The sequence below is a fragment of the Eretmochelys imbricata genome, chromosome 9 (assembly GCF_965152235.1).
Source record: "Eretmochelys imbricata isolate rEreImb1 chromosome 9, rEreImb1.hap1, whole genome shotgun sequence".
NCBI classification, from domain to species: Eukaryota; Metazoa; Chordata; order Testudines; family Cheloniidae; genus Eretmochelys; species Eretmochelys imbricata.
Genome location: NC_135580.1, coordinates 68,105,398 through 68,117,899, shown reverse-complemented (window position 1 = coordinate 68,117,899; position 12,502 = coordinate 68,105,398).

The following is a 12,502-nucleotide window of genomic DNA, read 5'->3' as shown; positions in this document are numbered from 1 at the left end:
GGTGGTGTTCCTACAGTGATTGATAAGCCTCTTCCATCACTCTACTCTGAGTCTATACTATGGGCTTACAGTGCCATAGGAATTGCGCTGAAGCTATGCCACTGTAGCACTGTTAACATAGACACGGCCTTAGTGACACTCAGTGTGCACGTATGACAACATATATATGCACAGAGCCCACAAATGGTGGTGGCTGCCAGGAGAAATTGCAGAGCTTTGTTCTGAATTACATTATTCTTCACCTTTGTCGAGGCCTCCAGCACCAGTGACCAATCATGGCAGGGAATACTCCTGGCATGCTCAACTTTGGAGCACCTACAGACACATATTTTGTGTCTGCCACAAAACCTGCCACAAAAAACCTTTGCTATTTTATCCAAAAATGTGGATTTCCCCCTGAAGGTTGCACTTTCCAGCCCTCAGCTCAGTGTAATACTCATTTCTGAACAACTTAGAGGTCTAAGATGCATTAACTTGGAAGCCACAAAGGTAAGAAATAAGAGTTTCCAAAATTAACTGAATGTAACTCCTAAGATAACAGACATGAATAACTACCTTAACATGTATACACAGAAGTTATTTCTGTGGAATATATTTTGAATACATTTCTTAAAAATATATTGAATATATTTTCTTTTCGATCAGAGGTCTATGAAGCTAAGTTTGAGAGAGACAGCTTTCCTCTCCCCCCAAAAAAGGGTTTCTAGTCCTCCCGGTTGCAGACAAAGACTTGAAAAATGACTCAAAATACCTTAAAGATTTAAAAAACAAAAACAAAAAACACAAGCCAAATAGAGAACTTGAAAGGTTTTGTTTGTTTGTTTTTTAAATCCCATGATTTTGAATACAGTCTCTTTATTTTTGAATGCTTGGAGTTGCCAATACTGTGCTTATGCCATCAAAATAGATCATACATGGCACCTATAACTTGTGCTCTCTATTGCCCAGGAGTATGTGTCACCCTGTACGTGTAGAGCACCACACAATGGAACAAACTGCCTCAAGAGATTGCGGAAACTCCTTCATGCGAGGTTTTCAAAAGGAGGTTGGATAGTCATCTGTCTTGAATGGTTTAGACCCAACAAATCCTGCACAGCTTGGCAGGGGATTAGACTAGATGACCCTTGTGGTCCCTAGGAAAATGGAAGTTTGTTAGATTCTTCCATTCCACAAAAAGAATACCGAAAAGTGGGCCATAAGATACCTGTGGTTCTAATCTACAACATACTCTTCTACAGGGTGAGGGGTGTGTGGGGAGAATTGGTCTGGTTACATGCCTATTAAACACAAGCGTACGGAAGAAGTGTGTAAAGCTCACTTAATATGGAATCATCATTGGGGATTGAAGGTGATTTCCAATAAAATCTGGAGTCCACCAGTAATACAGGGTTTACACTACCAATGTTACATGGAGTACTGTGCATAATTTGTAACATCAAGTTATTCATTACCATGTACCATGAAAGATGAGAACAGGTCAACCAGAGGCAGAGTTATACATTGCCCAAGTTATATAATGCCATTTCTAAAAAAAATTAAAATTCATAACTAGGGAATGTTCTTCCCTGATTAAACTGGCAATTGTGACCTGATTTTCATATGTGCTGTGTACCTGCAGTTCCTATTGACTCCTGTTACCTTTTCTGACCCAAGCAGCTGGTCATAGCTCTGGGCCCTGAGGGAGAAGAAACTGATGGGAGAGTCTTGCATATTTTTTATGCCATCTTGTTTGTTTACAGGGAACGGACACAGTCATGTTTCCCCAAACACTGGAAAAAACAAACAGAAGATCGCTTGTTTGCTTACAGCCCAAGCCTCTTAAGCCAGCTTGCCCAGACACACATGCTCACTTTCTTCGGTTCTCTTAGGATCAGGGTCACACACACTGCTTGTCCAGGCCGCGTCTGTCTGTGTGCTGTCTTGCACTCGTATGCTAAAATCCCTCTGCCTAAGTAGTGGATCTCCTGACAGTATGCCTTTTCTTGGAGACCACTATTTTTTCTTAAGTTTCACCTGAATGAAGGGCAGCTGTTACACTTGTTACATAAACAACATTTTAACTCAACCCATATCAGCTCTGTTTAAATTAGTGGGTGCTCAGTATTTCTAAAACATGCATCCTTAGGCCAATGTTTTTGGTTGTCTAAAATAAATCACTGTTCATTAAGCAGCCAGATTTTCTTTTAATTCCAGAGGCACCCACAAAAACTACTTAAGTCATTGGGAGCTGCAGGTGATCAGCACCTCTGAGTACAAAGCCACTTGTTCTTGATTCTGAAATCTGGATTTAAGAGCACACATCTAGGCGCATGTGTGTTTTCAGCATTGATCTTTGTACAAAAGCAATTGATTCTGGCAGCTGATAAAGCACATCCTGACTAGAACTTTAATCTTTGTGACATTCTAGTGTTAATGCTACAATCTAAGAACGTGCTAACTGACTAAAAATTCTGTAGTTTTTCACCCTCTTAACAACTTGCTGCTGCTGGGACAGTTGTCCTTTCTGCTGGTCTTTCTCTATGTTCTAATAACTTTAGTATCAGTATGCAATGAAAACCAACAGTGGTTGCTTTTCCTTCCTCCCACGTCAAGGGAGCATATTTTGCATACAACTTTTTATATCAAACTGTAGAATATTATTAGAATGTAGACTATTGGATACACAAATTCTGTGTTATTAAGTTCTCCGACTCGCACCAGAAACAGAAATTGAAGAGGATAAGTGTGGAGCTGTGGGATAGCACGTACAGATTAAATACCTATGCTCTGGAAATATGGTCAGAAAGCAGTGCTAAAAACAAATGTCTGGATATAGATATATCCTCTGAGCTCCAAATTCTTTTTACAGAGGACTTTGAATTAAGCTCATACAGATACTGAAAAGATTAAAAAACTCGTAATGTTGTAAAATGGTCTCTGGTCTGGCAGAGGGAGAAATTTAGTTCACTTGTGTAAATCCTGAGTAATCAGACTTTATAACACTGAATAATGGAGGAGGTGAATAGGGGAAAATGCCACATGGCTACTATTCAAACTTATCAGCCACTGTTCCTCCTGCTACTTGCAGATAGTTAAATGTGAATTCCATTGCCCCATCCTCAGATAGGACCACCCCCTTGGCTTAAAAATGTATTGCATACCCTTCATCAGCTGTGAGGTCAGGTTGCTGTTCAAAGAATGGGTTTAGTATTTCCAAAAGCTTATGTCACAAAGTATAGTTCTTTGAACTTCACATCTTCAAGCCACCCTTGGCCAGCATGGTGGCCAACCCCCTGAACTAACTGTTGGTGATAAAAATGTTTTAAGAGTGTCTTGCTTCCTTTGATAACTGTTATATCCTCTTAATCTTTTAACTAGCTTAATTATATCTGCGATCATTTATGTTCAGTACTAATCACAATTACACACGCACTTTGATTTAACACGCACTTTGGAATAACATGATACCTTCAAGTATGTTAAGCAACCATTAAACTCAAATGCATTGAGGCTATGAGGACACTTAAATACAGTTTAAAGGTGGCCAAGGGGAAATGTCAGAGTTCAAACACTTCCATAGTTTTAACAGGGGTTCCCCCCCATAAACTTCCCTTTGAACTTAAGCCACTATTTGTGGCCAGATTCTCACCTACTTGATTCACGAAAGCGAGGAGTAGGAGGGCCCATTAAGGAATTGGTTACAGCTCCTTGATTCTGTGGCCTGGCCTTTGTTGGCCTCTGCATACGTTAACCCTGCCCTGGTAACTCTGGGGAAAGTGTCTGGCATGCCTTTATTTAATCATGTCAAGTAGAAACAAATTGATTAGTCCAATTATAAGTGATGGGGGTGGGGGTGAGGGGTAAGAAATAGGGCCTAAATTGGCAGCTTAGGCCATGAACAACACCTTTTAAATTCTACAGCAACATGATTTTTGTCACAACGGTCATCTCAGACAAGATGCCTCCACTAAAGACATTGCCTGCCACTCCCCCTTAACAAAAGAACCCTGAACTCTCAGAAAAATGCATGCCCTTAAATAGGCCAGATAAATTAAACAACTTATTCTGGAAACATGGGTCAGCTGCATGTCAATCTAATATGAAATAGTTAGTCAGTATCTTAGCAGTTTAAGGCAAAGTGAGAACTGTCTGAAAATGCAATTAACAAATCCAAACAGTCAAAACAAAAACAAGCTTCCAGATAAAACATTGCTATACATTTAAAAAAAAAAAAAAAAAAAAGAGAGAGAGAGGGTGGGTTTTATTCATAGGAACGTCAAATCCTCTGATACAAGCTTGCATATAACAGACTCAGGCCTACCTGAGTCACTACGTGTAAAATTCTGGCAACAGAGAAGTGAATGGTAAAACTACCAGTGACTTCAATGAGGGCAGAACTTCACCTTTTATTTCATTAAAAGAAAAGGAGTACTTGTGGCACCTTAGAGACTAACCAATTTATTTGAGCATAAGCTTTCGTGAGCTACAGATCACTTCATCGGATGCATACTGTGGAAAGTGTAGAAGATCTTTTTATACACACAAAGCATGAAAAAATGGGTGTTTACCACTATAAAAGGTTTTCTCTCCCCCCACCCCACTCTCCTGCTGGTAATAGCTTATCTAAAGTGATCACTCTCCTTACAATGTGTATGATAATCAAGATGGGCCATTTCCAGCACAAATCCAGGGTTTAACAAGAACGTCGGGGGGGGGGGGGAGGAAAAAACAAGGGGAAATAGGTTACCTTGCATAATGACTTAGCCACTCCCAGTCTCTGTTTGAGCCTAAGTTAATTGTATCCAATTTGCAAATGAATTCCAATTCAACAGTCTCTCGATGGAGTCTGGTTTTGAAGTAGTAAACACCCATTTTTTCATGCTTTGTGTGTATAAAAAGATCTTCTACACTTTCCACAGTATGCATCCGATGAAGTGAGCTGTAGCTCACGAAAGCTTATGCTCAAATAAATTGGTTAGTCTCTAAGGTGCCACAAGTACTCCTTTTCTTTTTGTGAATACAGACTAACACGGCTGTTACTCTGAAACCTTTTATTTCATTGTATCACAGCAATGCTTAGAGGTCATCATCAAGACTACAACCTCTTTGTTCAAACTCTGACATGACAATCCTGCCCTGACAAGCCACAATCAGTGTTCCAAGCAAAGATTAGGGACGAGGTTGGAGGAAGGTCAATAGGAACAAAAATAAAGTCACATGACTACATAAACTGTTGCACATCTCAAAGCTTTTGAATAGCTATGTTTTTTGACTATTTTAAATAAAACTAAATGGAATTGGGTATTCTGAACTGACACACAAGTAAACAAACTGCTGGAGTCACTATTTTCTCTTTTTTTTTCATTAGCAAACATCTGTGTGCCAAACATTTACCTATACTTCCTCCCCAGAAATATTCAGACCAAATTAGCTGTTGATCTTATGCATCAGTTCTTCCTGTGTCTACCTTGCACGATTGGAACTCCATGTGAGAACTAGTATGGCATTTCATCCCCAGCCCCCAAACGCTATATTTGAGCAAACAGAAAATGCACGCAAATATATCTGTGAACAGATTACAGTAAATAGACTGGGGTTTGATTATTTAGCAACTTTGTACATTATGACAATATTCTTATTTAAAAGCTGTAATAAAATGTTCTTCAAGCTTCAAAACTGTTTTTAATTGTGTTTGCATGACTGATAATTGTTTCTCCTTACCCGCACTGTCCTGTGTATAATTTGATTATCTTAAACCATGAAGGACAGTAACCTTTGCTTCAACACACTTTATTGAGCCAGAGTTATTTTTTAAACTCATAAATAATTAGACCTCATCAGGACATAACTAATTCTTGACATCTAGAAAATGAACTACACAGCTTGGAACTGAAGTTATAACTCATGCCAAGAAGAAAATGTTATCTGAACAGTTTAAAGAGAAGCTTCAAAATATGTTATCTGCATGTGATTCCTCTGCTTTTTGGAAGGCTTCTGAAATTAAATGTTATGATTTTTTTCTATCCTTTAGTATTAAGAAATGGTTGAGAACAGCTAATAATAAATCAAGTATTAACGATGAATTTAAACTATATTGTTAACATTCTACCTTTCTTATAAAGGATGAACTCCGATGTGGTCCCTCTGTCCCCTCCCCCATCAAGCCCTTTTTCTCCTTGTCAAAGAGTACTGAAGGGACTCTATGCCAGCCCTTAACCAGTGAGAGGAGTTATTGAGCAACACAAGACATGTTCCTCAGCAGACTGCCTCTTCTAGCCTAGAGTGAAGGGCTACAGCAGGCAAAAAAATGGCCCTGATCCTGAAAATACTTATGTGTGTGTTTAAAGAGTACGCATGGCCAGTTGAAACTCAAGTATTTGTGGGAAGAGGGCCCTAATATTCCAAATGGACAGTGCAAACAGCAGAGAAATCTCCAAGCAGTTTACCATAGCAACCCATGAGGTAGTCTCCCAAATTTTCTTCTAGAAAATTAGGAATTCTAAAGCCACTCGTCACTTATGTTGGTGTATGTAACATAGCGGTGAATCAGGTCTACGTAGTTGCTATCAAAGAAACTTCGAGTAGTACTACTGACGGGTTCAGTTCTGTTATTTGGCTTTAGTGGCCTTTGAATCAGGGACGCAGAGTAGCCATAAGTTTCCTTTGAGCTCTCCCACCAGAGTTCAGTACTGCTTTGCCTGAGGTTGTTCTTTTGTTTGTTTGTTTTTCTCAACTGTCACTCTGAATGCCTATAGTGCCATTCCCAGCACCCACTGACATCTTTCTGAAGAAGTAGGCTCTTGCTGTTGTGCCATTAAGAGCCAACACAAGGGCTCTACTGGGAAGGTTTGTTGCCCTGGATCCACTCTTGCAAATGAAATTATATTTACTTGAGTCCACTGGCATTGCAGATAGACTGTAGGGCACTTACTCACATACATAAATCCCACAGGAGTTTGCATTCACAAGTTAGGAAACGCAGGATACATTTTACACTATAAGAATAGTTCAGGCAGTTGTGTACGCCCAACCAGCATTCCTATTGATATGCAATAAGATTATTGAATCGAATGTATACTCCTAGTCATGGGTTCCACAGAAAACACACCTTTCCTACAAACAAGGCAGGTGGCTTATTAATCCCACAGTGTTATGAATATTACATTATAATAACCTTTATTATAATTTATTATTACAAGTCCCCTTTAAAGAATATTTGCTCTACATATGTTACAGAAACGTAAACATTTTAACTATTTAAAGACAGCTGCTGTCTAGCTTATAGATTTGATCAAAAATGTGCATACTGTAAAATACAGCAAAATCTCTACAAGCTGTCCAATGTGTTCTGGGGGAAAAAGAAAAAAATAGAAAAATACAACAAAGCTCAGTATTTGAGGAAGCAGCAGCTTTTCAGTGTCACTATGAGAAGCAATAAGGTGTCAACCTGCTCTGTTGGTTAACAAATGAAGCTGTGGTATGAGTGAGGCATCAAAGTCATAGAGAGGCTCACCACAAGCCATTTAAATGCAGTTTATGAGAGAGAGTGTGACAGAACTGCATTCTCTTTATAAGTAAAAATAAAAAAATAAATAAATCTAGCCTAAATGTTCCCAACTTGGAGGCCGAAATCTAGACACCTGAAAAATAGAGGCTTGTATTTCAGAGGTGCTGAATGCTCACTGCTAACTTTAGACTCTATTTTAAGTGTCTAAAAAAAGGGTTTCAGTGCCTAAGTACCCCCAGTTTGTCCTAGGCTTTTCACAAACTTTAAAAGAGCCATTAAAACAAAACTGCTGTCTGACAAACTGATTCTAAATAGCTTCTTCTGTCACAGCTTAGCACAGTGATTAGAGTTAGTCTGAAAATAGAGAGAGGGAGGTGAAGTCATATTACCTGAAAAAAATTGTTTTCTTGGCAATTTGCACAACAGTTTTAACATTCAGGAAAACTCAGTTAAGCAAGGAATCAGAAGAAAAAGTAATTTCAGCCTTGTGGGGTGTAACCATTTTTAACATCTAGTACAAATTCATACAAGCATTGAAATGCTGTTTCAGTTTTTAGAGTCAGACATTCAGAGAGGGCGCAGTTTTGTGCCTTAACTTTTGCAAATGTTGCTAAACAGTTATGTGTAATGCTACATAATTGTAGCAGCTCTGGTCTCAGACTGCAAGGCTAGAACTTTGAATTATTCCCCAAAGAGTTTAGACAACTCAATCTACAGTTGCAACAGGTGATGCTCAAAAGGTTTTGAATTTGGATTTGGTTAGTATGGATGTACAAATTTTGGTTACTTAGACATTTTTTATCTGAAGCAAGCAAACCCTTTGAATCTGCAAATTGTAGTTAACTGTCTTGTGAGAAAATTTCCTGTGAAGTTTGAAGTTTCTGGCACTACTTGTTTACCACCGGAATGAACACAAAGGTTTTTTTTTTTTTTTTTTTTTCCATGTAGCTTCAGTATTTTCGGTTTCAATCCTAGCTGAGATCTGGCAATCTAATTGCTTCTGGAAACGGTTCATAATAGGTTAAATCAACATTTCAAAAGCTTTAAATGTGTCAGGAGGTAGAAATAGCACTGAGAAAGAGAAAGTCACTTTTTTCCCCTCAACAGTTTCACCCATCCCTATACTCACAAACATTATCACAGTTTGTTCACAGTCCTTACTGCTGTGAATAAGCTACAGTTACCGTAATCAAAAAAACTTTTTTATTTACTGCACACCACGTGAAAATAATCTCATTTTCATACTGCTGAAATATCCAAAGGTTTTCATAGACCTATTTTGTTGCAGAGAGGTGGGGAGCGAACGCAAGCAATTTTCTCTGGTTCTTGTGTTACGCATGCCTCTGTGGATGCTGATGATATTGGCCATGCACAGATAATACATTTAGAACTGGTGGGGCCAGTTCCACAATGGATAGTGAAATTCCACTTTTAAAAGTAACGTATTGCAATTCTGTAACAGAACTTTGGGAATGTTTAAAAACATTTCAATTCTAAACAAAATTTAAGAAGATGTTTGTCATTCTGTTTCTCTGACAGTTAGCCAAGTCATCATTTATATAGAAATATGCGTGAAGAGACCTGCAACTAACATTAAGATTGTATGTAAAATTAGTAGATCACTAATTCTTAATGAACTAGGAGTCTATCGAAAAATGAGCAATTTTTTTTTATTTTCTCCTTGTATGTATCTCTCTCAAAACATAAACCCAAATCGTTAGAAAAAAAATCTTACTTTGAGAACCTGTAGCGTTTGAGATTATGTATTTCTATTTACATATTTAAATATTTTGCTAGTCTGATATAAGCAAGTACCTTTGCCAAGCTGCTCAAAAACAAAAAGTCCAAACACAATGGAGAGTCAAAAAAATATCCCTCTTGCTAAGATTAAGCTTTACTAAGAATCTAACTCCAAGTAAAAGTTGCATTCATCCAGAGGTGAAAGTAAGCCGGTACGCCCCGGTACGGCATACTGGCAAGAGCCGGTGCACCATACTGGGGCAGCCCGGCTTCCCCAGAGGGCAATTTAAAGGGCCTGGGGTTCCCAGCAGTGGCTGGAGCCCCAGGCCCTTTAAATTGCCTCCAGAGCCCCGCTGCTGGAGCCCTGGGGTAGCGGCGGCAGGGCTCCGGCAGCTATTTAAAGGGCCTGGGGCTCCCCTGCTTCTACCACCCGGGCCCTTTAAATAGCCACTGGAGCCCCACCGCTGCTACTCCAGGGCTCCAGCGGCTATTTAAAGGACAGGGGCGGTAGAAGCAGGGGAGCTGCGGGCCCTTTAAATAGCCCCCGGAGCCCTGGGGTAGCAGGGGCTCCTGGGGCTATTTAAAGGGCTGGGGCTCCAGCTGCCTCTGCCACCCCGGTCCTTTAAATAGCCGCTGGAGCCCCGCTGCTTCCCCAGGACTCCAGTGGCTATTTAAAGGGCCAGGGCGGTAGAAGAGGGGAGCCCCGGGCCCTTTAAATAGCCCCCGGAGCCCCGGGCTGCTGCTGCTACCCCGGTTGAGGGGAGCACTTACCTTACAGGGTGGATTGGGGATGGCTTTGACCCCCTCAACCCCGCCCCTTCCACCCTAGGCCCCGCCCCTTCTGGGGCCCAGAGGTGGCCCCAGAGTACCGGTGTCAAGGTTCCTCCCCCACTCTGAACGCTAGGGTACAGATGTGGGGACCAGCATGAAAACCTCCTAAGCTTATCTTTACCAGCTTAGGTCAAAACTTCCCCAAGGTACAAAATATTCCACCCTTTGTCCTTGGATTGGCCGCTACCACCACCAAACAAATACTGGTTACTGGGGAAGAGCTGTTTGGAAACGTCTTTCCCCCCAAATACTTCCCAAAACCTTGCACCCCACTTCCTGGACAAGGTTTGGTAAAAAGCCTCACCAATTTGCCTAGGTGACTACAGACCCAGACCCTTGGATCTTAAGAACAATGAACAATCCTCCCAACACTTGCACCCCCCCCCCCTTTCCTGGGAAATGTTGGATAAAAAACCTCACCAATTTGCATAGGTGACTATAGACCCAAACCCTTGGATCTGAGAACAATGAAAAAGCATTCAGTTTTCTTACAAGAAGACTTTTAATAGAAATAGGAGTAAATAGAAGTAAAGAAATCCCCTCTGTAAAATCAGGATGGTAGATACCTTACAGGGTAATTAGATTCAAAACATAGAGAATCCCTCTAGGCAAAACCTTAAGTTACAAAAAAGATACACAGACAGAAATAGTTATTCTATTCAGCACAATTCTTTTCTCAGCCATTTAAAGAAATCATAATCTAACACATACCTAGCTAGATTACTTACTAAAAGTTCTAAGACTCCATTCCTGGTCTATCCCCGACAAAAGCAGCATATAGACAGACACACAGACCCTTTGTTTCTCTCCCTCCTCCCAGCTTTTGAAAGTATCTTGTCTCCTCATTGGTCATTTTGGTCAGGTGCCAGCGAGGTTACCTTTAGCTTCTTAACCCTTTACAGGTGAGAGGAGTTTTCCTCTGGCCAGGAGGGATTTTAAAGGGGTTTACCCTTCCCTTTATATTTATTTGTGGCACCTTAGAGACTAACCAATACAGACTAACACGGCTGTTACTCTGAAACCTTTATATTTATGACAACCGGTAAGTCACTTGACTTACTTTCACCCCTGCATTCATCCCTTCTCCCTACTTTGGCTGCTCCTAACAACCTTCCAGTGCTCTTCCTGAAGAGCAAGGTCAATACTCTTTATACTCGATGGGGTACAGACCCAGCTCCTCCTGACTTATTAGAACCCACTTGAACTAATAGGATATCTGATACCGGGGTAAGAAGTGCACTTGCCACTGCCAACTTGCCACTTCTGGTTTGCAGGTAACTGTACAATCAAGTTCATCCTAATTAAAAGACTTAGTGCTTGAGGAGATACAGGGTGTATCCAATATTTTACTCAAATGCTCACTCTTGTATAAGTTATTTACTTGTGTTCTGAAAAGAGGTGGACTCTGCTTCCTTTTCCTTAATGTGATATGAAACACCCAAGATGAAAATGAATGGTGGATATTATAGAACCAGCACCACAAAAAGACTAGGTGCCTAAGTCCCAAATTTAGGTATCACTGAGATTCTAAAAAACCTACTCAGAGGCCGCCTAATCCTGTAGGTGTCTCAAATACCTTGGCATCTAAATTTTCTCTTTAAAACAGGCCATGGCACCTAAGTTGCTGCTGCTGCTGGGCTTGTTTCAGCCTCAGCGCCTAAACCCCAAGGCAATCTTCAAACCAGGTGGAACTAGGATTGGCTCATCTGTCTGGCCTATGGGGCCCAATTTGGTAGACATTCTCTGAGCATGTCTAACTCCACACAAAATGAGGGTGGGAGAGGAACTATGGGATATTTTGATACAGGAATCTCTCCTGTTGAAACTGTTTCATTGTGTCTAAAGAATTAAATACGCATTGAGTCAGAGACAGAGAGAGAAGGAGAATGACGCTGTAGTCCAGTAATTAGGGTACTTATCTGAGAGTTTGGAAACCCTTGTTTTAATCTTTTTTTCCGCCCTCAGGCAGAGGGGGAAATTCAACTGGTGTCTCCCAGAGCCCAGGTGCACGCCCTAACCACTGGAATCTCTCTGGCCCAATGCATTTTAAAATTATTTGATTACAACAAGAGCTATTGAAAGTAACTTAAAAATTCTGATGAAATTGTGGTTCTGTCAAACAGGTCATATTCTGAAACAAGCATCTGGTGAAAACATAGAACATTTCCTTTTTTACTTTGAAATTCATTTGTTTTGATTTTATTGTATATTATAACAGAAAATAAGTCAAAATTAAAACATTTCCATTTTCTCCCAAATGAAACATTTTGATCCACCTGAAAATGTCTGAATTTTCCTTCATTGAGAATTTTAAAATTTTCAGGTTATATTCTGATTCAAAATAAAGCAGTATTTTTTTAACCGAGAAATCATCTTCACAGCTCTACATACAATGGCTACTTCAAAAACTATTTTACCTTCCAGGTTACTTTTTTATAGTGTTGT